Genomic DNA, 27672 nt, shown 5'->3' on the forward strand with positions numbered 1-27672 from the left:
TTTACTTTTGTATGGCTTGTACCGGACCCTAAGCATGGTCCACGGGATGGGCTCCTATGTTGCCCCTAGGTCGATGGTCAATGAAACGGGCCTAGTACGGGATGGGCTCCTAAGTTTCCCCTAGGTCGATGGTCAAGGAAACGGGCCTAGTTCCTAATAAGTTCGAGATTAGCTACCTCGGATTTATTTAGGATGCGCGCAAAAAAATTCATGTATGTGGTACAATGTCGGGCCCTCATGTTGAGATTATGTTTAAGTGCTTATATGATATATGTTTTCAAAAGATCATTTTGCATTTACTCATTCCATGCTATATGATATATGTTTTCAAAAGATCATTTTGCATTTACTCATTCCATGCTATATGATATATGTTTTCAAAAGATCATCTTGCATCTACATATTTCATGCTATTTCATTTTGTATACTTTAAGTAGATGCTCTCTTGAGATGTTTTTCATGTTATATGATGTCTATGCCTTAAGATGATGTTCATTGAGATATGTTTATGATGCCTAGATGAACATGCTACTACCTTATGCTTATGCTCTTATATGCTAGGTTTATGGTTTGCCCAATAAGTATGACATTATTTTAAATCTAGATGTTGGGCAAAGATGTGTGTGGCTATGGCATGATGGAATTTATCTATTTGTGTTTCAAGACTTATATATGTCTAAGTTTCACATGTGAACCTATTATGCTACTTGATGCTTTTAATGGATACTACTTGATATTAACTTGAACCTGTTTGGATGGTTTATGCACTTATGTTTTTCCTTATTCCATATTAGCATCATTTATGTTCTTGTTTAAAATATCATGTATTATGTTCAAGTAGTAGATATTAAACCAAGTTATATGCATGAATGCAAGTATGTTCACATGATATGTTGCAAGGATTAGCACGTCACATGTTTAATATGTTACATGATTATTACATGATTATATATTGTTCACATGTCATGTCTTGTTAATATGATTTTATGATTTAATAAAGAAAATGAATTCATCCGCTGCCATGATTTTATGTATGTAGGTATGTATGTTCCCAGTAACCCCGCCCTGATCACCGAACACTATCTGAAGGCGCTGAATGAGGGCAAGAGTCAAGTTCAGTCAGGAGGACAGAAACCTCAAAGTAGTAATGCCAGCTGGAAAGGAAGCCACAATGGTAAGAGAAAGCAATGGAACGACTCTAAGGGTGGTCCAGCGAGCAAGCAACTCATGTTCCCTCGATGCACAACATGTGGAAAGAAGCGTCCTGGAAAATGTCGTATGGGCAAAAATAAGTGCTACAACTTTGGACTGGAAGGGCATAGAGCTAGAGACTACACTACCCAGATTCAGACACCTCCTCAGTAGTATGTCTAGAACAAGGGCGCTCCCCCACAGCTATGCCAGATGCATACGGCCATAGATGGGACTCAAATAAGCCAAAGGAGATTGGAAGCTCCGCTAGTTACGACGAATGCCAGAATTTTCTCCCTCACTAAGGAGGACGTGGCGAACGCTTCTACGGTTGTCACAGGTCAGATATTTATTTTCAGTCAGCATGCTACAGTATTGTTTGAGACTGGGGCAACACACTCGTTCGTCTCTACATCTTTCACAAGGAAGATAGACATGCCACCACAAGCTTTAGAATACAAGTTCTTAACAACCCTGCCTTCGGGAGAAGCGATGCCATCTACTTATATTCTGCGAGCCGCACCCATCAGGATCGCAGACAAAGAACTCTATTGCGATATGATAGTGCTCGACATGCAGGATTATGATATTATAATGGGCATGGATTTCCTGAGTAGGTACGGTGCTTCAATCGAGTGCCAAAAAAGAAAAGTGGTCTTTCAGCCTGAAGCAGAACCAATGTTTGAATTTATTGAGAAGCCAATGGAAATTATGTGTTATGGGGTCGACAATTTGTCCGGACAGCTATTTACCCTGACAATAGCACCGACGCTGTTCGACGATATATTGGGAAAGCAAACCCTTGACCCAAGCATCCAAAGGATCAAGCAAGAGGTCTTAGAGGGAAAGAATAATGGATTCCGTATCGCTGACAATGGAATACTACACTTAGGGGTCACTTATGTATTCTCGACGATCCAGAGTTGCGAAAGAAGATACTGGAGGAAGCCCATGCAGCACCCTATGCGATGCATCCTGGATCCGGCAAGATGTACCAAGACCAGAAAAAGAAATTCTGGTGGTTCGGTATGAAAAGAGACATGACACAGTATGTCAGTACCATCTTGACCTGCTAGAGAGTTAAAGCAGAACACCAGAGACCTGGAGGAGTACTACAGCCAATTCAGATCACAGAATGGAAATGTGACTATATTTCTATGGATTTCATCTCCGGACTACCCAAAACGACGAACGGCTACGATGCCATATGGGTAATCGTGGACAGATTGACGAAATCCATCCACTTCCTAGCAATCAGGATGACCTACTCCATTGAGCAACTGGCTCAATTATATGTCAGGGAAGTTATTAAATTACATGGGATTCCTAAGACCATCATTTCTGATAGAGATGGTCGCTTTGTTTCACATTTCTGGGAATGTGTTCAGAAGGCTCTTGGCACGAAACTATTGTTCAGTACTGCCTTCCACCCTTAGACCGGCAGACAAACAGAAAGGGTGAACCAAGTACTAGAAGATATGTTACGAGCTTGCGCCTTAGACTTTGAGAGGAGCTGGTGCCGATATCTATGCTTAGTGGAATTCACCTACAATAATAACTACCAAGCTACTATTGGAATGGTGCCTTACGAGGCTTTGTCCGGGAGGAAATGTAGGTCCCCTATATGCTGGTACGAAGGTGGTGAGAAGAAGGAGATGGGGTTCCGAACATATTTCATAGACAACACCACCCGTGCTATACGAACATCCGTTAAAGAATAGAAACTGCTCAGAATCGACAAAAGAACTATGCGGATAAGCGGCGTAGGCCGTTGGAATTCAGTGTCGGGGAGTTAGAATTTCTCAAGGTAGCTCCTATGAAAGGAGTGATGAGATTTGGAAATAAGGGAAAACTAAGCCCGCGCTATGTGGGTCGATACCAGATCTTCAGAAGATTCGGCAAGGTAGCATACGAACTGGAGCTGCCTCCAGAAATGTCGACTATTCACAACGTGTTCCATGTTTCAATGCTCAAGAAATGTATTTCTAACACAGACCAAGTGATCGAGCCACAGACAGTGTAGGTTCAAGAAGACCTAAGTTCTGAGAGACGACCGGTTCAGATACTAGACCGAGAGGTCAAAAGACTAAGGGGGTGCTTGGTTTGTGGAAGGGAATGGGATTGGGAATGGGATTCATTGAAGTAAGAATGGGAATGAGGAGTTTTGAATCCGTGGACCCCACCATTCCCATTCCCCCCCATTTTACTTGGTAATGGCCAAATCCCATATTTGGGGGTTTGAATCCGTGGACCCCACCATTCCCATTCCAAATATTAACATTCCAAACACTAACTTTCAATCCCTTTCCCATTCCTCATTTCCATTCCCTCCAACCAAGCACTCCCTAAGAAATAAAGAGGTGCCCTTAGTAAAGGTCCTGTGGTAAAATCAACGGTCCGAAGAAGCCACTTTGGAACGCGAAGATGATATAAAACACAAATACCCAGAGCTATTCTAAGTTCGAGGATGAATTTTTATGAGGTATGGGGGATTGTAACACCCCTAGGATCCCTAGAAATTCTACATAAATTTATGCATGATTAAAATGGGCCTTATGTGGATTTTTCAAAAATGAAAGAAAATAAAACCAAAAAGAGGCATGACCAAGGTTTGAACCTTGGACCTTTTAGCAAGTTACAAGCCTTATGAGATATGTAACGCCCACCCTTGTTACCCAACCAAAGGCGGCGCTACGTTCTTTATACTACTTACGTACATGCTTTAGTTATAACAGCGGAAGAATAAAAAATTTAAACCATTCATTTTATTTAAATAAGCATGATATCACAGATTAAATATGCATATATTGATTCTATAACTAATCATATTAATCTGTCCGAATCGTTCTTTGCCGAGCCACCACCACACACATCATTATCCGCTCCTCCTGTTGCTCCTCTAGTTCATCCAGTTCTTTTATCTGCGGTACAAGGAAAGTAAGCTGTGAGCACTCATGGCTCAGTAAGTTCCTTTCCTACTCACTAAAACCGAAAATCATCGTATATTAACATCATGCGTAATATCATAAGCATACAACGTACAAAGGTATCGTATTCATATCATCATGGCATCATATCAAATCATTAGCTAATTCAAGCACATATGCAGGCAATGCATCATGAATTTGAAAACTTATACTTGTAAGTACTTGAAATTAATATCATCATCATTGGGGATCCCGGTTTGTACCACATACATCATACGTAGGTCCAAGGTAGCAAGTCTTGAACCCTACCATACATACATACTAGGCCCGAGTCTTACTCCATCGACCTAGGGCATCAGAAGCCCATTACTGACGAGGCCCGAGTCTTATTCCATCGACCCCGGGGCGTTTACGGAGCCCACCCTTGGTACAAACCATACAAAGTAATTTATCATGCATAACTATCATATCATATCCCTAACAATCTTTCATGCATTTCATTTTTCATTCTTCTCATTATGTATAGCATTTCATACGCTATCATATATCATGGCATTCACATAATTTCATTCTTCTCATTATGTATAGCATTTCATATGCTATCACATATCATGGCATTTACATAAATTTCATTCTTCTTATTATGTATAGCATTTCATATGCTATCACATATCATGGCATTTACATAAATTTCATTACATTCGTACTCTCATTGCCCTTACTTTATCTAGGCTTTCTAGGGGTGTTACAAACTCCCCTACTTATTGAAAGTTCGTCCCCGAACTTAGAATAACAATTTCTGCTCTTCATCTTCATTATTGTCCGAATTCCCTTCCTCGATTTCCTCGAGATCTTCCTCTCCGAACTCGCCGTGTTCCGGAGATTCCGAGTCGCTCACATAGTTGTCGAAGTATTCCAGCATATCGGGTTCATCCGCGAACTCGAGGTATTCGCCAAAATATTCTACATCCTCGGGATCGTATTCGAATGGGATATAGTCCATTTCTAAAGATTCATTATTCCTCTTATGTTATAGCCTAAGGTTCTTGTATCTAGGCTACCATTCATGCATCCTACTTATCATCATGCACCATTCTCTAGGGTATAGCTTAAGGTATCCTTCCTAGGCTATCATTCATGTATCTTAGAGTATCATACTATTTTGCATACAAATAAATTATGCAACTGTACTTACTTGGAGCGGCAGGAAGGAGCTTGATGTGTGTGTAGTGAGCTGGCAAAACTTCGCTCTGATACCACCTGTAACGCCCACCCTTGTTACCCAACCAAAGGCGGCGCTACGTTCTTTATACTACTTACGTACATGCTTTAGTTATAACAGCGGAAGAATAAAAAATTTAAACCATTCATTTTATTTAAATAAGCATGATATCACAGATTAAATATGCATATATTGATTCTATAACTAATCATATTAATCTGTCCGAATCGTTCTTTGCCGAGCCACCACCACACACATCATTATCCGCTCCTCCTGTTGCTCCTCTAGTTCATCCAGTTCTTTTATCTGCGGTACAAGGAAAGTAAGCTGTGAGCACTCATGGCTCAGTAAGTTCCTTTCCTACTCACTAAAACCGAAAATCATCGTATATTAACATCATGCGTAATATCATAAGCATACAACGTACAAAGGTATCGTATTCATATCATCATGGCATCATATCAAATCATTAGCTAATTCAAGCACATATGCAGGCAATGCATCATGAATTTGAAAACTTATACTTGTAAGTACTTGAAATTAATATCATCATCATTGGGGATCCCGGTTTGTACCACATACATCATACGTAGGTCCAAGGTAGCAAGTCTTGAACCCTACCATACATACATACTAGGCCCGAGTCTTACTCCATCGACCTAGGGCATCAGAAGCCCATTACTGACGAGGCCCGAGTCTTATTCCATCGACCCCGGGGCGTTTACGGAGCCCACCCTTGGTACAAACCATACAAAGTAATTTATCATGCATAACTATCATATCATATCCCTAACAATCTTTCATGCATTTCATTTTTCATTCTTCTCATTATGTATAGCATTTCATACGCTATCATATATCATGGCATTCACATAATTTCATTCTTCTCATTATGTATAGCATTTCATATGCTATCACATATCATGGCATTTACATAAATTTCATTCTTCTTATTATGTATAGCATTTCATATGCTATCACATATCATGGCATTTACATAAATTTCATTACATTCGTACTCTCATTGCCCTTACTTTATCTAGGCTTTCTAGGGGTGTTACAAGATATGTGATAACCAGTAGCCCCAGCAGGGGTGTGTTGTTATGAAGGAAAGAGACATGGTAGTTAAGGGTAAGGGAGGTGAATGCTCCCTTCACTTAGAAGGAAAAGTTTGAGTTTTCTTCTTCCTTCCTAATGAAAAGATGGTTTTGCCTTCTTCCTTCATTTAGAATAAATAGGAGAAAGAGAATGGAAAATTCATTTTTTCCTCTCTTCTTCTTCCTCCATCCTTCCTCCCACCGAAACCCTAAGTTCTCTCCTTCCCATTTCCGAATTCTAGTTAAGAGGTCTTCTTCCTAGGAAACTTCACAAAGCAAGGGTACTTTTCCTTAGTAAACCAAGCGAAAGGATGTAAGTATTCCCCTCACCTGCAGTACAAGTAGCTTTGATTGTTTTCCATTCTCTAATGTTGCTTACAACTTAGGAATAAGCCTTACATGTTCGGCCAAGACATGAAATAAGATTCAAATGTGTTTAACCATGCTTGCCTATGACCCCCTATGATGTGCAACTATTATGTGATGAAGTGTCATGCATTAAATTGTTAAAAGAAAACTAGAGACATGCTTATAGGTTTCGGCCAAGGCTTGAGCATTAGGCTTGGAAACTCATTTGTGCTTACTCACTTGCTAAGACATGTATGGTATGGTATTAACTTAAAAGTTTCATGCTTAAAATGGTTTAAAAGAAACTAGAATAATGCTCCTTTTAGGTTTTGGCCAAGAAGGAATAAATAAATTAGAGGAAGTGTAGAAACTTAACTATGCTTGCTTATAATTCCTTATGATGTGTAACCCACAGTAGGATGTTAGTTTAAAGTTTTTCATGTCTTATGTTGCTTAAAATGATATGAACATGCTTACATGTTTCGGCCAAGACAAGGAAATTAGGTTAAGGAGCTAACTAGGGTTTCTAAATGTCTCACATGTTATGCTAAGTGTCATGCGATATTAGGTTAATGATTCCATGTTCTTATGTTGTTTGAAAACCCATGAGTATGCTAATATGTTTCGGCCAAGACAAGGAAATTAGGTTAAGGAGCTACCTAGGGCTTCTAAATGTCTCACATGTTATGCTAAGTGTCATGAGATATTAGGTTAATGTTTCCATCATTTTATGTTGCTTGAAAACCCATGAGTATGCTTATATGTTTCAGCCAAGACAAGGAAATTTGGTTAAGGAGCTACCTAGGGCTTCTAAATGTCTCACATGTTATGCTAAGTGTCATGAGATATTAGGTTAATGATTCCATGTTTTTATGTTACTTGAAAACCCATGAGTATGCTTATATGTTTTGGCCAAGTCATGATTTAGGGTTGTAGAAAGTTCAAAACCTCATCTAAGCATGAATATGATGTTTATGATATGCTATATGTTATGTGCACTTATGCCATCATGTTATGATTCCCTAAGATATGTTATATGGTTGTGTGCACTTATGCCATCATGTTATGATTCCCTATGATATGCTATATGTTATGTGCACTTATGTCATCATGTTATGATTCCCTATGATATGCTATATGTTGTGTGCACTTATGCCATCATGTTATGCTTCCCAATGATAAGCTATATGTTATGTGCACTTATGCCATCATGTTATGATTCGCTATGATATGCTATATGTTATGTGCACTTATGTCATCATGTTATGGTTCCCTATGATATGCTATATGTTATGTGCACTCATGCCATCATGTTATGACTCCCTATAATATGCTATATGTTATGTGCACTTTATGCCATCTTGTTATGATTATTCAAGGCTTATGTATGATGAAAAGCCTAAGATATGTTTCCCTATAAGTTGGGATTAAGAGCACTCTTCACGATATGACAAGAAACATGATATGCTATGATATGACAAGGAACATGTATGCTATTTTACTTTTGTATGGCTTGTACCGGACCCTAAGCATGATCCACGGGATGGGCTCCTAAGTTGCCCCTAGGTCGATGGTCAATGAAACGGGCCTTGTACGGGATGGGCTCCTAAGTTGTCCCTAAGTCGATGGTCAAAGAAATGGACCTAGTTCCTAATAAGTTTGAGATTAGATAAATCGGATTTATTTAGGATTCGCGCAAAAATTCATGTATGTGGTACAATTCCGGGCCCTCATGTTGAGATTATGTTTAAGTACTTATATGATATATGTTTTCAAAAGATCATTTTGCATTTACTCATTCCATGCTATATGATATATGTTTTCAAAAGATCATCTTGCATCTACATATTTCATGCTATTTGATTTCATATGCTTTAGGTAGATGATCTCTTGAGATGTTTTTCATGCTATATGATGTCTATGCCTTAAGAAGATGTTCGTTGAGATATGTTGATGATGCCTAGATGAACATGCTACTACCTTATGCTTATGCTCTTATATGCTAGGTTTATGGTTTGCCCAATAAGTATGACATTATTTTAAATCTAGATGTTGGGTAAATGAACATGACACTACTCTATGCTTAATTCATGATTTATGGTTTTTGTGAGTAGGAAAGGATCATACTAAGCCTATGTGCTTATAGTTTTATGTTTCCTTGTACTGCAGAAAAGGGTAAAGAATGACTAAATTAAGGGGAGCAGCAGGAAAGACAAAGATGTGTGTGGCAGTGGCATGGTGGAATAGATCTATTTGTATTTCAAGACTTATATTTGTCTAAGTTTCGCATGTGAACCTATTATGTACTTGATGCTTTTAATGGATACTACTTGATATTAACTTGAACCTGTTTGGATGGTTTATACACTTATGTTTTTCCTCATTCCATGTTAGCATGATTTATGTGCTAGTTTAAAATATCATGTATTATGTTCAAGTAGTAGATATTAAACCAAGTTATATGCATGAATGCTAGTATGTTCACATGATATGTTGAAAGGATTAGCATGCCACATGTTTAATATGTTACATGATTATTACATGATTATATATTGTTCACATGCCATGTCTTGTTAATATGATTTTATGATTTAATAAAGAAAAAGAATTCTTCCGATGCCATGATTTTATGTATGTTGTTATGTATGTTCCCTGTAACCCCATCCTTTCTAAGTAGTAGGAAGGGTGGGCATTACAGTTTGGTATTAGAATAGGTCTACCTTTCCACTACACACACATCAAGCTTCCATCCTGCCGCTCCAAGTAAGACATTCTATGTCTACTCTATTTCTTTATGTATGATAAGGAATTCTTTAGTCTAAATATGCATGAATGTAGGTTAGACTGATAAGAAATTCTATGTCTACCCTATTTCTTTATGTATGATAAGGAATGCTTTAGTCTAAATATGCATGAATGTAAGTTAGACTGATAAGAAATTCAATGCCTACCTTATATTCTTTCATGTATGATATATGCCTACCTTATTTCTTTATGTACGATAACGAATGCTTTTAGGCTAAGTATGCATGAATATAGGTAGGAATGATGATAACTTATGCTAGCCTTGTTTTCATTTATGAAGATAAGTATGACTAGAAGACGCAATAACAGGGTCTATGAGGTCGTACCCCCACCTGATCTGATGCATGTAGTTACTGAACTTCAGCGTCAGGTTACGGAACAACAGCAAGTGATTAATACTCTAATTAATCAACAAGGGAACCCTGCCACCCCACGAGTGAACCAGAATACGATGCCAGTCATACCTGCAGCTACAACAGTACCACCAATAGGCCCAGCCCCAGTAATTCGACAAGAGGCGTACCTAATTCAGTGGTAGAGGCTGAAGCCAGAAAATTTCTCTGTTATTTGTGAACCATGGGATGCTCAAGCCTGGTTCAAGACATTAGAAAGTATAGTAGAGCTGTTGGATTGGCCTGAACATGAAAAGGCCAAATGTGCATCGTTCTGCCTTTCGGAAGATGCCAGAATGTGGTGGGATAGGGTTAAAGCAAAAAGGCAAGTGAACCAAATCAGATGGACGAACATCGAAGCAGAATTTTTCGAAGAATTCTTCCATATGCGTGTCACCAACAAGCACTACGACGAGTTCACCGAGTTCCGGCAAGGTGATCTATCAATTAACAAAGCAGTGAAAAGATTTAACCGATTAGCACGCCTATGCCCAGAGTTGGTCAGTATAGAAAGAGAAAGGGGCAGACTCATGCTAAAGATGCTCAGACCCGAAATAGCTCTGAACGTGGTCGGCGGAGTTAATAGACCGCAGACCGCAGAAGAGCTAATCAGCAATGCCCTGATCACTGAATACTATCTGAAGGCGCTAAATGAGGGCAAGAGTCAAGTCAAGTCAGGAAGACAGAAACCTCAAAGTATTAAAGCCAGCTGGAAAGGAAGCCACAATGGTAAGAGAAAGCAATGGAACGACTCTAAGGGTGGTCCAACGACCAAGCAACCCATGTTCTCTCAATGCACCACATGTGGAAAGAAGCATCCTAGAAAATGTCGTATGGGCACAAATAAGTGCTACAACTATGGACTGGAAGGGCATAGAGCCAGAGACTGCCCTAGCCAGATTCAGACACCTCCTCAGCAGTATGTCCAGAACAGGGGTGTTCCCCTACAGCTATGCCAAATGCATATGGCCATAGAAGGGACTCAGATAAGCCAAGGGAGATTGGAAGCTCCGCCAGTTACGACGAATGCCAGAATTTCTCCCTCACTAAGGAGGACGTGGCGTACGCTTTTACGGTTGTCACAGGTCAGATATTTATCTTCAGTTATCATGCTACTGTATTGTTTGATACTGGGGCAACACACTTGTTCGTCTCTACACCTTTCACAAGGAAGATAGACATGCCACCACAAGCTTTAGATTACAAGTTTTTAACAACCCTGCCTTCGGGAGAAGCGATGCCATCTACTCATATGCTGCGAGCCGCACCCATCAGAATCGCAGACAGAGAACTCTATTGCGATCTGATAGTGCTCGACATGCAGGATTATGATATTATATTGGTTATGTATTTCCTGAGTAAATACGGTGCTTCGATCGAGTGCCGAAAAGGAAAAGTGGTCTTTCGGCCTGAAGTAGAACCAATGTTTGAGTTTATTGGAGAGCCAAGGAAAGAAAATAAGAAGCTCTTATCAGCCTTAAGGGCACAAAAGATGTTAGATCACGGATGCACTGAGTTTCTAGCACATGTGGTTGATACAAGTCAAGCAGAGGGCCAGAAGCTGGAAGATGTCAGAGTTGTGTGCAACTACCCAGAGGTATTCCCCGATGAACTACCAGGGTTAGCCCTTGATGTAGAAGTTGAATTTGAGATCGAATTGATTCCTGGTACTAAACTGATCTCTAAAGCACCTTACCGTATGGCGCCGGCTGAATTGAAGGAACTTCAGGAACAGCTACGGGAGTTACTCAACAAGGGACTGATCCACCCTAGTCACTCTCCATGGGGAGCTCCAGTACTGTTTGTGAAGAAGAAAGATGGGTTTATGCGAATGTGCATAGACTACCGAGCGCTAAATAAAGTGACGATCAAGAACCGGTACCCTCTACCATGGATTGACGACCTGTTCGACCAATTAAAAGGTGCCACCATCTTCTCTAAGATTGACCTAAGGTCTGGCTATCATCAAGTAAAAGTGAAACAGGATGATATACCGAAGATGACTTTTCGAACAAGATACGGACACTATGAGTTCATAGTTATGCCCTTCGAAGTGACGAATGCTCCTGCTTTGTTTATGGACCTAATGAATCGAGTATTCTCTGCATTTCTCGACAAATTTGTGATTGTTTTCATTGACGATATCCTCATCTATTCGAGAACCCAAGAATAGCATGTCGAACACCTGAACATAGTATTGTAGGTTCTTTAGGAGAAGAAGTTGTATGCGAAATTCTCCAAATGCGAGTTTTGGCTAGATCAAGTATCCTTTTTGGCTCATGTTATCTCCAAGGATGGAGTAATGGTAGACTCAATCAAGATTGAAGCCGTAAGCAACTGGAATAGACCAAAGAATGCCAGTGAAATCAGAAGCTTTCTTGGGCTAGCAGGTTATTATAGAAAGTTTGTAGAGGGTTTCTCTAGGTTTGCAGCCCCTATGACCGCTCTCACCAAGAAGAACAAGAAAGTACGAATGGACAGATGATTGCGAGAAGAGTTTCATAGAATTGAAAAGGAGACTGACCAGTGCTCCAATCCTCACTCTTCCAGAAAATAACGAAAGTTTCGATATGTGCAGTGACGCTTCCAGATTAGGACTCGGAGCGGTACTCATGCAGAATGGCAAGGTTATTACCTATGCCTCTAGGCAACTCAAGGAACATGAAAGAAATTATCCCACTCATGATCTCGAGCTAGCAGCCATGGTTTTTGCTCTCAAAATATGGAGGCATTATCTATATGGAGCTCAGTGTAGGAATTATGCAGATCACCAGAGTCTGAAATATTTCTTCAAACAGAAGGACCTAAACATGAGACAACGCAGATGGCTCGAGCTAGTCAAGGACTATGATTGCGAGATATTTTATCATTTGGGAAAAGTGAACAAAGTGGTCGACGCACTCAGCAGGAAGTCCCATGCCATATCACTTTGAGGTCGCTATCGGCAATATCCCAACCTTAGTAAGGTAAGTTATGAGTTACGATATAAAACACAAATACCCAGAGCTATTCTAAGTTCGAGGATGAACTTTTATGAGGTATGGGGGATTGTAACACCCCTATGATCCCTAGTAATTCTACATAAATTTATGCATGATTAAAATGAGCCTTATGTGGATTTTTCAAAAATGAAAGAAAATAAAACAAAAAGAGGCATGACCAAGGTTTGAAACTTGGACCTTTTAGCAAGTTACAAGCCTTATGAGATATGTGATAAGCAGTAGCCCCAGCAGGGGTGTGCCGTTAAGAAGGAAAGAGACATGGTAGTTAAGGGTAAGGGAGGTGAATGCTCCCTTCACTTAGAAGGAAAAATTTGAGTTTTCTTCTTCCTTCCTAATGAAAAGATGGTTTTGCCTTCTTCCTTCATTTAGAATAAATAGGAGAAAGAGAAAGGAAAATTCATTTTTTTTCCTCTCTTCTTCTTCTTCCTCCTTCCTTCCTCCCACCGAAACCCTAAGTTCTCTCCTTCCCATTGCCGAATTCAAGTTAAGAGGTCTTCTTCCTAGGAAACTTCACAAAGAAAGGGTACTTTTCCATAGTAAACCAATCTAAAGGATGTAAGTATTCCCCTCACCTGCAGTACAAGTTGCTTTGAGTGTTTTCGATGTTCTAATGTTGCTTACAACTTAGGAATAAGCCTTACATGTTCAGCCAAGACATGAAATAAGATTCAAATGTGTTTAACCATGCTTGCCTATGACCCCCTATGATGTGTAACTATTATGTGATGAAGTGTCATGCTTTAAATTGTTAAAAGAAAACTAGAAACATGCTTATAGGATTCGGCCAAGGCTTGAGCATTAGGGTTGGAAACTCATTTTGCTTACTCACTTGCTATAACATGTATGGTATGGTATTAGCTTAAAAGTTTCATGCTTAAAATGGTTTTAAAGGAACTAGAATCATGCTCCTTTAAGGTTTTGGCCAAGAAGGAATAAATGAATTAGAGGAAGTTTAGAAACTCAACTATGCTTACTTATAATTTCTTATGATGTGTAACCCACTGTAGGTTGTTAGTTTAAAGTTTTTCATGTCTTATGTTGCTTAAAATGATATGAACATGCTTACATGTTTCGGCCAAGATATGGAAATTAGGTTAAGGAGCTAACTAGGGCTTCTAAATGTCTCACATGTTATGCTAAGTGTCATGAGATATTAGGTTAATGATTCCATGTTTTTATGTTGCTTGAAAACCCATAAGCATGCTTATATGTTTCGACCAAGACAAGGAAATTAGGTTAAGGAGCTACCTAGGGCTTCTAAATGTCTCACATGTTATGCTAAGTGTCATGAGATATTAGGTTAATGTTTCCATGTTTTTATGTTTCTTGAAAACCCATGAGTATGCATATATGTTTCGGCCAAGACAAGGAAATTAGGTTTAGGAGCTACCTAGGGCTTCTAAATGTCTCACATGTTATGCTAAGTGTCATGAGATATTAGGTTAATGATTCCATGTTTTTATGTTGCTTGAAAACCCATGAGTATGATTATATGTTTCGGCAAAGACAAGGAAATTAGGTTAAGGAGCTACCCAGGGCTTCTAAATGTCTCACATGTTATGCTAAGTGTCTTGAGATATTAGGTTAATGATTCCATGTTTTTATGTTGCTTGAAAACCCATGAGTATGCTTATATGTTTCGGCCAAGTCATGATTTAGGGTTTGTAGAAAGTTCAAAACCCCATCTAAGCATGAAAATGATTTTTATGATATGTTATATGTTGTGTGCACTTATGTCATCATGTTATGATTCCCTATGATATGCTATATGTTGTGTGCACTTATGTCATCATGTTATGATTCCCTATGGTATGCTATATGTTATGTGCACTTATGCCATCATGTTATGATTCCCTATGATATGCTATATGTTATGTCCACTTATGCCATCATGTTGTGGTTCCCTATGATATGCTATATGTTATGTGCACTCATGCCATCATGTTATGACTCTCTATGATATGCTATATGTTATATACACTTTATGCCATCATGTTATGCTTATGCAAGGCTTATGTATGATGAAAATCCTAAGAGATGCTTCCCTATATGTTGGGATTAAGAGCACTCTTCACGATATGACAAGAAATATGATATGCTATGATATGACAAGGAACATGTATGCTATTTTGCTTTTGTATGGCTTGTACCAGACCCTAAGCATGGTCCACGGGATGGGCTCCTAAGTTTCCCCTAGGTCGATGGTCAATGAAACGGACCTAGTACGGGATGAGCTCCTAATTTGCTCCTAGGTCGATGGTCAAGGAAACGGGCCTAGTTCCTAATAAGTTCGAGATTAGCTACCTCAGATTTATTTAGGATGCGCGCAAAAAAATATTCATGTATGTGGTACAATGTCGGGCCCTCATGTTGAGATTATGTTTAAGTACTTATATGATATATGTTTTCAAAAGATCATTTTGCATTTACTCATTTCATGCTATATGATATATGTTTTCAAAAGATCATCTTGCATCTACATATTTCATGCTATTTGATTTCGTTTGCTTTAGGTAGATGCTCTCTTGAGATGTTTTTATGCTATATGATGTCTATGCCTTAAGAAGATGTCGGTTGAGATATGTTGATGATGCCTAGATGAACATGCTACTACCTTATATTTATGCTCTTATATGCTAGGTTTATGGTTTGCCCAATAAGTATGACATTGTTTTAAATCTAGATGTTGGGTAAATGAGCATGACACTACTCTATGCTTAGTTCATGATTTATGGTTTTTGTGAATAGGAAAGGATCTTACTAAGCCTATGTGCTTATAGTTTTCTGTTTCCTTGTACTGCAAAAAATGGTAAAGAATGGCTAAATTAAGGGGAGCAGCATGAAAGGCAAAGATGTGTGTGGCAGTGGCATGGTGGAATAGATCTATTTGTGTTTCAAGACTTATATATATCTAAGTTTCGCATGTGAACCTATTATGCTACTTGATGCTTTTAATGGATACTACTTGATATTAACTTGAACCTGTTTGGATGGTTTATACACTTATGTTTTTCCTTGTTCCATGTTAGCATGATTTATGTTCTAGTTTAAAATATCATGTATTATGTTCAAGTAGTAGATATTAAACCAAGTTATATGCATGAATGCTAGTATGTTCACATGATATGTTGAAAGAATTAGCATGTCACATGTTTAATATGTTACATGATTATTACATGATTGTATATTGTTCACATGTCATGTCTTGTTAATATGATTTTATGATTTAATAAAGAAAAAGAATTCTTCCGCTGCCATGATTTTATGTATGTATGTATGTATGTATGTTCCCAGTAACCCCGTCCTTTCTAAGTAGTAGGAAGGGCGGGCGTTACATCCATCACATCACAAATACTCCCTAATCCTAGATCTAGAGATTTACTCCATTGCAAAGGAAGAACAACCCCAAAACATAAAATAAAGCACACTTACAACCCTAGATTGAGAAGAAGGAGAAGAAGGAATGTTTGTCGATGATTCCAATGTCTTGGGGATGTCTCCTTGCTCTGGAGATGGACGGATCATGAAGGAATGGTGGAAAATGAAGCTCTAGGGTTACCCCCTAAGGGGAGAACCCTTCCCAAGGAGAGGGACGAAGTCCCAACCCCAAGATGAGTCAAAGAATGAGGATCTTGACCCTTTTATACCTCCTCCAAATTGCCCAGAAAAACCAGGATTACAGGGGTCCGGTAAACCAAATTTTTCACCCATTAAACCAGGTTTTATTTTGATTCACCCTGAACCAAAGTTGTAGCTCTTGAAATTTTCTACAATCTGATGCTTAGATCGAGCCTTGGCTTCAACTGACCTGAAGGTTATGGCAGTTCATAGTTTTGTCTACAGTCTGGGCGGAGGCCCAGTTGAACCCACAGTTGGGAGGCACGATCGTGCCATTTAGCACGGGCAGACAATGCTTTCTCTATGTTGGATTTGAATAAAATTTATTGCTCTTGAAGTCAGCTATGTTTTGGTATAAAGAATAGCCCGAAAGTCCAACAAAGCACAAAGTTATGGCCAATTTATGATCGGTCTACAATCTGCCAAGAATTCAGCACAACTCTGTTTTGGCGTGGCACGATCTCATGTTCTTCATCACATGGCCGTGTGGAATCCACACGGCCTCACCTGACATTATCACGGGTTGAGTCACATGCCCATGTGGCTCACACGGCTGTGACCTTCCTCTTCTCTGCCAAAGTCACACGGTTGTGACTTTCTTCACCTCTGGAAAATTGGCACGACCGTGTGCTGCTTGGCCATGGGGATAATGGCACGACCATGTGTCTCACATAGTCATGGCCCTCTTCACATCTGGATTGCAGGCACGACCGTGCCATTTGGCATGACCGGAACATGCTAATGGCTACGCGACCGTGTGGCCTACACGACCCAAGCTCCTGTGTGCATTTTTACTCCATTTTCACTCAAAATAACATCCTATCAATAAAAACAAGCAAGGAGAAAATCTCAGAACAAAATATAATGGAAATATGATATTATAAAGAAATAGGATGCAATAAACATAGATTATGCTAATGAAATACAAGTAGATATGCGTCCAAACATGTATAAAAGTGTATATAATCTACGCACATCACTCAACCCTCTCCAGCCAGCCTACCCAAACCAACAGGAAGTACTCTGATACAACATCGCGGGGGTGGAATTCGATAGATGTTTAGACTGTCCTGCAAATATACAAGCGGGAAACTAGGAATGGGCTAATTCGTAGCACAACATCCACCATTACAATGAAACCAACGACCTAGAATATTTTCAGAACTAAGGACTTCCTTAGTTATCTTTATTCATATTTATTTTCACATCTCAGTTGAAAATCCAAAATAAACATTTATCGATCATTGTCTAGTTAAATTCAAAGTACATAACCAATTAGCATTTATTCCTCAGTTCGTTTGGAATCGACTTATAAATTGTATTACTTAACAACAACCGTGTGCTTGCAATCACACATCAAGTTTTTGGCGGCATTACCAGAGATTGAGTATTGAATCTAATTAGTTTACATTATAATTTGTCTAGACAATTCTATATTTCTTAAATTCTTTAATTCTTTATTCTTTACTCATTTTCTTTTCATTTCTACATTTAATTATGCCATTTACTTTCTTAAAAAATTAAAAGCTACAAATTCTAGTTTGTCTCTTGCCTATATATGCGAAGAGTTACTACAGATCTTTTTCCTGTTGATCCTGAGATTGACTAGATATATCATTGAAAACTAAATTTGCAGAAGAACCAGCAAGAGCAAGAATAAAGAGTCATGGCAAATAAACTTTTGAAAGATTATGCTGTGCCATATGCAAGAGGGCCAAGATTCAGTATTTCCAGACCCACAGTTGAAGCCAATCACTTTGAATTGAAGCCTGCTTTTATTTCCATGGTTCAACAATATTAGTACGGCAGTGGTCCGATGGAGGATCCAAATAATCATCTTGATAACTTCAATGAATTATGTAGCATAATGCATATCAATGGAGTTCATTCAGAGACCATCAGATTGTTATTATTCAGATTTTCTTTAAGGGATAGAGCTAAAACATAGCTAAATTCCTTGCCTTCGAATAGTATAACTTCTTGGGCCCAATGCGAACAAGTCTTTCTGGACAAATCCTTCCCACCAAGTAAGACAACGCACCTCCGTAACCTTATTGCAAGCTTCAAGCAAACAGACTTTGAATTTCTCTACGAAGCTTCGGATAGATTTAAGGGAATACTGAGATACTGCCCACATCATGGATAGGAAAAGTGGCTTGTGATTCACACTTTCTACAATGGTACAATTATCAGACAAAGGTTTCCTTGCATTCTGCCGCTGGTAGAGCATTAATGAACAAGGGCCTAGATGAAGCAGAAGACATTATTGAGAGTGTGGCATATAACCATCATCAATGGGCCTCAGAGAGAAGCTTAGGAGAAATTAAAACACTAGGAAAATACAATGTGGATGCACTCGACTTAATCACTTCAAGGCTTGATTCACTATCAAAGCAGTTTGTGAATATGAATATCTGCCCTGTAAATGCAATTTCTATAGGTTGTGAAGTATGAGGAGCCTCAGAACACAAAAGATTCTTGTCCTTTTGGAGCTATCAATATGCAAATATCTCAAGTGGAACAATGTGATGCTATTGGTTGGTAACTACAATCAAAGGAAAAATAATCCTTACTCCAATAATTATAAACCTAGGTGGAAAAATCATCTCAACTTCTCTTATAAGGGCAATCAATACTTTAGGTAACAATCGGGGCAAATAGGCAAATCCACAACCAAGCCGATTTGAAAAGATTCTTGAGGAGATATTAGCTAATCAAAATGAAACGAAGCCTGAAATCAAGCAATTGAACATCCGGTTGAACAATTAGAGAAGCAGATAAATGCAAGGATGGACAACCAGGACAAACATATTAAGATTCTTGAAAATCAAGTAGCTCAAATAGCTAAGTCTTCTTCCTGAAGAGTGAAAGGAAATTTTCTTGGTAAACCTGAACTAAACCCCATGGAGCATTGCAAGGTAATTGAGCTACGAAGTGGGCGGACCTTGGGTAATCCCCAAATGACCACTATAGTTGAAGATGGAATTAACTATAGTGAAGAGCCTGTGGGACCGTTGCGGCCGGCTAGGAGGGGGTTGGATATCCTGCAAACATAAAAAGACAAACCCTCCTCGAACTCTTTAAGCTAACACTTGCATATATAAAGTAATCTGATAAATTAAAAGCATAAAGAAAAAAGCGAGGCACAAAAGGTTTACTTGGTTACAACCGATGTGGTTGTTAATCCAAGGAAGATTAAGCACACTAAAAATCTCCTTCCGGCGGAGAAGCCTCGTACAGCAATGTAGCGCAGAAAATAGAAGCTTAGACTAAAAGAGAGTGTGCAAGAACTGGAATTACAATTTAGAGTTTGTTTTAAAAGCTTCTGGACCAAGGCTATATTTATAGCCTTGGTCGGGGCCCCTGGAAGGGTTCCGGGCGCTCTGGGGGGATAAAACTTATCCCCCAACGTTCAGATCGAGATAATTCTCGATCTGGTCAACTCTACTGCTCCGGGCGCCCCGGAGCCCAAAGTCAACAGTTGTTGACTTTTTCGTCCGGGACTTCTTCTCTAGTTCAGTCCCGCCTCGGTCCGGTTCTTTTCCTCCAGATCCGCTCGCTAGGGTGATCTCTGCCATCCGGAATAGGGCTCACCCGAACCCAACTTCTGGTCTTCTCGAGCGTGCTTCCCTCCGGCTTCTCGTCCCTCGGAATTGCCGCGTGTTTCCTTCTCGTCCGTCAGCGTACTCATCCGCAGTCTTCGTCCCTCGGTCGTCGACCTTCTCGCTAGCTGTGTCTCTTGCTCCCCGAGTAATCTTCCGCTCCAGCTTTCGTCCCTCGGAACCACTGCGCGCTTCCTTCTCGTCCGTCGGTGTACTCTTCCGCAACGCCTCGTCCCTCGGACGCACAGAGTGCCATTCTTCTCGCTAGCTGCGTCTTTCGCTCGAGTACCTATGCTCCTAAGCTCCTGCACACTTAGACACAAGGTTAGAAACAACGCATGACCTAACTTAACTTGTTGATCACACCAAAATAACCTTGGGGTTCCAACAATCTCCCCCTTTTTGGTGTGATCAACCCAAGTTAAGCTAAGGTTAAAACTATACATAAAATTAAAACAAGTTATTGCAATAATGTGCAACAAGATAGAAAAAATTAAATATCAAAAAAATTTTAATTTTCAATTTGTACCTCCCCCTAGACTTATACTTTCCTTCTCCCCCTTTGATTAAAAAAAAATGGGGTTCTAAGCAAGATCTAAAGGTTAATATAATGAAAATATATTTCAATGATTTTCAAGGAAAATATTTCCAAGTCAAGGAAAATTTCTAAGTCAAGAAATAACTTTTGAAAAAAACTTCTAAGTATTCGTCATCAATAATTAAAAACTTTCTAAGCCGAAAAATTTATGCAAGAAAATTTAAGAGAATTGATAACATTAAAAGAAATTTTCTATGCATTTATTTATTTTATATATTCTAATGCTTTTATCAGAAAATTTAAATTTCCATTTTAATTTATCATAATTTCTTAACTTTGAAGCAAGATATTTTGAGCATGTAGAAATTTGTGCAAATTGTAACATGTCATTTTCTATTGTATTTTGAATTCCTAATTGCAAAGATATTTCGATAATATAAACTTGATAAAGTTTTTCGACAATACTTCTGATTTGCAAACTTTGTTCGACAAAATATTTTATAATTTGCAAAAGTATTTTGACAACATAAATTTGTAACAATCTGTGAATAATAGATTTACTACTCCGAAAAATTCTTTCGATAATATCTCTAATTTGCAAACATTGTTCGAAAAAATATTTCGTAATTTGCAAGATTCTTTTGTCAAATCATTTTGCGATTCGAAAAACTCTTTCAACGAGATAATTTGTACTTCGGAAAAAAATTTTGATCTGGAAAATGTTTTCGAAAAATTACTTTGTGATTCACAAGGATCTTTCGTCAAAACATTTTGTAATTCAAAAAATTCTTTCGATGATTCAATTTTTGATTCGCAAAAATCTTCAAGTAATTTGATTAATTGAACCAGTTGTTGACAGGTTCGAGTCCATACCTTACTTACCTATTCGGCCGTTGGTTCTCCCCCTCTTGAATTACTTTCTTCCGAAGATTCTCCCCCTTCATTGATCTCGGGATGTACTTCGGTTGTTGGGGCTGTCTCGGTAATTTCTTCCATTTCGGATTCTGATGACGGCTCGGTGTCTATTGAAGGGATGGCTTCAATTGGTTCTTCATAGACTTTTAAGAACTTTTGCCAAAGTTCTTCTGAGCTATTGTATTCGCCGATTCTTTTGAGATCTTCAGTTGGTATTGCGCTTAGAATGTGAAATGTTGCCCGACCATTTGCCATTAACTCGTCGCGTTGCTTCTCGTTCCAGAGGCGTATGTCGATCTTTTCTCCGTTTGCTTTCTTTTGTGCTTCATAACCCGATTTCATTATTAAAGAAATACCAATATCAGACTTAAGAAATACCGTCATTTGTTGCTTCCAAGAAGCAAGCTCCCCCTTGAATATTGGTGGGTAGTCGTTAGCTCTGACCATCGTTTTGTTGCTTCAGACGGCGGTTAGTCCTTCTGAGGCGTACTCGGCTCTGATACCACTTGTGGGACCGTTGCGGCTGGCTAGGAGGGGGTTAGATATCCTGCAAACATAAAAAGACAAACCCTCCTTGAACTCTTTAAGCTAACACTTGCATATATAAAGTAAGCTGATAAATTAAAAGCATAAAGAAAAAAGCGAGGCACAAAAGGTTTACTTGGTTACAACCGATGTGGTTGTTAATCCAAGGAAGATTAAGCTCACTAAAAATCTCCTTCAGGGGGAGAAGCCTCGTACAACAATGTATCGCAGAAAACAGAAACTTAGACTAAAAGAAAGCGTGCAAGCACTGGAATTACAATTCAGAGTTCGTTTTAAAGCTTCTGGACCAAGGCTATATTAATAGCCTTGGTCGGGGCGCCTGGAAGGGTTCCGGGCGCTCTGGGGGGATAATTCCCCAATGTTCAGATCGAGATAATTCTCGATCTGGTCAACTTTACTGGTCCGGGCGCCCGGAAGGGTTCCGGAGCCCAAAGTCAACAGTTGTTGACTTTTTCTTCCGGGACTTCTTCTCTTCTTCAGTCCCGCCTCGGTCCGGTTCTTCTCCTCCGGATCCGCTAGCTTGGGTGATCTCTGCCATCCGGAATAGGGCTCACCCGAACCCAACTTCCGGTCTTCTCGAGCGTGCTTCCCTCCGGCTTCTCGTCCCTCGGAATTGCCGCGTGTTTCCTTCTCGTCTGCCAGCGTACTCATCCGTAGTCTTCGTCCCTCGATCGTCGACCTTCTCACTAGCTGCGTCTCTTCCTCCCCGAGCAATCTTCCGCTCCGGCTTTCGTCCCTCGGAACCACCGCGCGCTTCCTTCTCGTTCGCCGGTGTACTCTTCCGCAGTGCCTCGTCCCTCGGACGCACAACGTACCGTCCTTCTCGCTAGCTGCGTCTTTCGCTCGAGTACCTGTGCTCCTAAGCTCCTGCACACTTAGACACAAGGTTAGAAATAACGCAGGACCTAATTTAACTTGTTGATCACACCAAAACAACCTTGGGGTTCCAACAATCTCCCCCTTTTTGGTGTGATCAACCCAAGTTAATCTAGGATCAAAACTAGACATAAAATTAAAACAAGTTATTGCAATAATGTGCAACAAAATAGAAAAAATTAAATATCAAATTTTTTTTAATTTTCAATTTGTACCTCCCCCTAGACTTATACTTTCCTTCTCCCCCTTTGATCACAAAAAAATGGGGTTCTAAGCAAGATCTAAAGGTTAATATAATGAAAATATATTTCAATGATTTTCAAGGAAAATATTTCCAAGTCAAGGAAAATTTCTAATTCAAGAAATAACTTTTGAAAAAAACTTCTAAGTATTCGTCTTCAATAATTAAAAACTTTCTAAGCCGAAAAATTTATGCAAGAAAATTTAAGAGAATTGATAACATTAAAAGAAATTTTCTATGCATTTATTTATTTTATATATTCTAAAGCTTTTATCAGAAAATTTTAAATTTCCATTTTAATTTATCATAATTTCTTAACCTTCAAGCAAGAAATTTTGAGCATGTAGAAATTTGTGCAAATTGTAACATGTCATTTTCTATTGTATTTTGAATTCATAATTTGCAAAGATATTTCGATAATATAAACTTGATAATGTTTTTCGACAATACTTCTGATTTGCAAACTTCGTTCGATAAAATATTTTGTAATTTGCAAAAGTATTTTGACAACATAAATTTGTAATAATCTGTGGATAATAGATTTACTACTCCGAAAAACTCTTTCGATAATATCTCTAATTTGCAAACTTTGTTCGAAAAAATATTTTCATAATTTGCAAGATTCTTTTGTCAAATCATTTTGCGATTCGAAAAACTCTTTCAACGAGATAATTTGTACTTTGGAAAAAAATTTAGATCTGGAAAACGTTTTCGAAAAATTACTTTGTGATTCACAAGGATCTTTCGTCAAAACATTTTGTAATTCAAAAAATTCTTTCGATGATTCAATTTTTGATTCGCAAAAATCTTCAGGTAATTATATTAATTGAACCAGTTTTTGAGAGGTTCGAGTCCATACCTTACTTACCTCGTCGGCCATTGGTTCTCCCCCTCTTGAATTACTTTCTTTCGAAGATTCTCCCCCTTCATTGATCTCGGGATGTACTTCGGCTGTTGGGGCTGTCTCGGTAATTTCTTCCATTTCGGATTCTGATGACGGCTCGATGTCTATTGGGGGATGACTTCAATTGGTTCTTCATAGAGTTTTAAGAACTTTTGCCAAAGTTCTTTTGAGCTGTTGTATTCGCCGATTCTTTTGAGATCTTCAGTTGGTATTCCGCTTAGAATGTGAAATGTTGCCCGACCGTTTGCCATAATCTCGTCGCGTTGCTTCTCATTCCAGAGGCGTATGTCGATCTTTTCTTTCTTTGGTGCTTCATAACCCGATTTCATTATTAAATAAATACCAATATCAGAGTTAAGAAATACCGTCATTTGTTACTTCCAAGAAGCAAGCTCCCCCTTGAATGCTGGTGGGTAGTCGCTAGCTCCGACCATCGTTTTGTTGCTTCAGACGACGGTTAGTTATTCTGAGGCGTACTCGGCTCTGATAACACTTGTGGGACCGTTGCGGCTGGCTAGGAGGAGGTTGGATATCCTGCAAACATAAAAAGACAAACCCTCCTCGAACTCTTTAAGCTAACACTTGCATATATAAAGTAAGCTGATAAATTAAAAGCATAAAGAAAAAAGTGAGGCACAAAAGGTTTACTTGGTTACAACCGATGTGGTTGTTAATCCAAGGAAGATTAAGCTCACGAAAAATCTCCTTCAGGCGGAGAAGCCTAGTACAATAATGTAGCGCAGAAAGCAGAAGCTTAGACTAAAAGAGAGCGTGCAAGCACTGGAATTACAATTCAGAGTTCGTTTTAAAAGCTTCTGGACCAAGGGTATATTTATAGTCTTGGTCGGGGAGCCTGGAAGGGTTCCGGGCTCTCTGGGGGGATAAATCTTATCCCCCAACGTTTAGATCGAGATCAATCTCAATCTGGTAAACTTTATTGGTCCGGGCGCCCGGAAGGGTTCCGGGCGCCCCCGAGGGCTCCGAGCGCCCCGGACTGCTCCGGGTGCCCCGGAGCCCAAAGTCCCTTTCGGGCGCCTCGGAGGGCTCCGGGCGCCCAGACTGCTCCGGGTGCCCCGGAGCCCAAAGTCAACAGTTGTTGACTTTTTCATCCGGGACTTCTTCTCTAGTTCAGTCCCGCCTCGGTCCGGTTCTTCTCCTCTGGATGTGCTCGCTTGGGTGATCTCTGCCATCCGGAATAGGGCTCATCCGAACCCAACTTCCGGTCTTCTCGAGCGTGCTTCCCTCCGGCTTCTCGTCCCTCGGAATTGCCGCGTGTTTCCTTCTCGTCCGCCAGCATACTCATCCGCAGTGTTCGTCCCTCGGTTGTCGACCTTCTCGCTAGTTACGTCTCTTGCTCCCCGACCAATCTTCCACTCCGGCTTTCGTCCCTCGGAACCACCGCGCGCTTCCTTCTCGTCCGTCGGTGTACTCTTCCGCAACGCCTCGTCCCTCGGACGCACAGCGTGCCGTCCTTCTCTCTAGCTGCGTCTTTCGCTCGAGTACCTGTGCTCCTAAGCTCCTGCACACTAAGACACAAGGTTAGAAACAACGCAGGACCTAACTTAACTTGTTGATCACACCAAAATAACCTTGGGGTTCCAACAATCTCCCCCTTTTTGGTGTGATCAACCCAAGTTAATCTAGGGTCAAAACTAGACATAAAATTAAAACAAGTTATTGCAATAATGTGCAACAAGATAGAAAAAATTAAATATCAAAAAAATTTTAATTTTCAATTTGTACCTCCCCCTAGACTTATACTTTCCTTCTCCCCCTTTGATCACAAAAAAATGGGGTTCTAAGCAAGATCTAAAGGTTAATATAATGAAAATATATTTCAATGATTTTTAAGGAAAATATTTCCAAGTCAAGGAAAATTTCTAAGTCAAGAAATAACTTTTGAAAAAAACTTCTAAGTATTCATCATCAATAATTAAAAACTTTCTAAGCCGAAAAATTTATGCAAGAAAATTTAAGAGAATTGATAACATTAAAAGAAATTTTCTATGCATTTATTTATTTTATATATTCTAATGCTTTTATCAGAAAATTTTATATTTCCATTTTAATTTAACATAATTTCTTAACTTTGAAGCAAGAAATTTTAAACATGTAGAAATTTGTGCAAATTGTAACATGTCATTTTCTATTGTATTTTGAATTCCTAATTTGCAAAGATATTTCGATAATATAAACTTGATAAAGTTTTTCGACAATACTTCTGATTTGCAAACTTCGTTCGACAAAATATTTTGTAATTTGCAAAAGTATTTTGACAACATAAATTTGTAACAATCTGTGGATAATAGATTTACTACTCCGAAAAACTCTTTCGATAATATCTCTAATTTGTAAACTTTGTTCGAAAAAATATTTCGTAATTTCCAAGATTCTTTTGTCAAATCATTTTGCGATTCGAAAAACTCTTTCAACGAGATAATTTGTACTTCGGAAAAAATTTTAGATCTGGAAAACGTTTTCAAAAAATTACTTTGTGATTCACAAGGATCTTTCGTCAAAACATTTTGTAATTCGAAAAATTCTTTTGATGATTCAATTTTTGGTTCGCAAAAATCTTCAGGTAATTTGATTAATTGAACCAGTTATTGAGAGGTTCGAGTCCATACCTTACTTACCTCGTCGGACGTTGGTTCTCCCCCTCTTGAATTACTTTATTCCGATGATTCTCCCCCTTCATTGATCTCGGGATGTACTTCGACTGTTGGGGCTGTCTCGATAATTTCTTCCATTTCGGATTCTGATGATGGCTCGATGTCTATTGAGGGGATGGCTTCAATTGGTTCTTCATAGAGTTTTTAGAACTTTTGCCAAAGTTCTTTTGAGCTGTTGTATTCGCCGATTCTTTTGAGATCTTCAGTTGGTATTGCGCTTAGAATGTGAAATGTTGCCCGACCGTTTGCCATAAACTCGTCGCGTTGCTTCTCGTTCCAGAGGCGTATGTCGATCTTTTCTCCGTTTGCTTTCTTTGGTGCTTCATAACCCGATTTCATTATTAAAGAAATACCAATATCAGAGTTAAGAAATACAATCATTTGTTGCTTCCAAGAAGCAAGCTCCCCCTTGAATGCTGGTGGGTAGTCGCTAGCTCCGACCATCATTTTGTTGCTTCATAAGGTGGTTAGTCCTTCTGAGGCGTACTCGGCTCTGATACCACTTGTGGGACCGTTGCGGCTGGCTAGGAGGGGGTTAGATATCCTGCAAACATAAAAAGACAAACCCTCCTCGAACTCTTTAAGCTAACACTTGCATATATAAAGTAAGCTGATAAATTAAAACCATAAAGAAAAAAGCGAGGCACAAAAGGTTTACTTGGTTACAACCGATGTGGTTGTTAATCCAAGGAAGATTAAGCTCACTAAAAATCTCCTTTAGGCGGAGAAGCCTCGTACAGCAATGTAGCGCAGAAAACAGAAGCTTAGACTAAAAG

At 39.2% G+C, this 27672-nt stretch overlaps 1 non-coding gene across 1 annotated transcript; it reads right to left on the reverse strand.

Annotated features, from left to right (window-relative positions):
* Positions 1-18640: 18640 nt before the first annotated feature.
* LOC121993343 lies at positions 18641-18747 on the reverse strand. Its single transcript, XR_006115204.1, has one exon. It is a non-coding gene; the product is annotated as a small nucleolar RNA R71 (small nucleolar RNA).
* Between the last annotated feature and the right edge of the window lie 8925 nt (positions 18748-27672).

The sequence above is a fragment of the Zingiber officinale genome, chromosome 6B (genome assembly GCF_018446385.1).
Source record: "Zingiber officinale cultivar Zhangliang chromosome 6B, Zo_v1.1, whole genome shotgun sequence".
Lineage (NCBI taxonomy): Eukaryota > Viridiplantae > Streptophyta > Magnoliopsida > Zingiberales > Zingiberaceae > Zingiber > Zingiber officinale.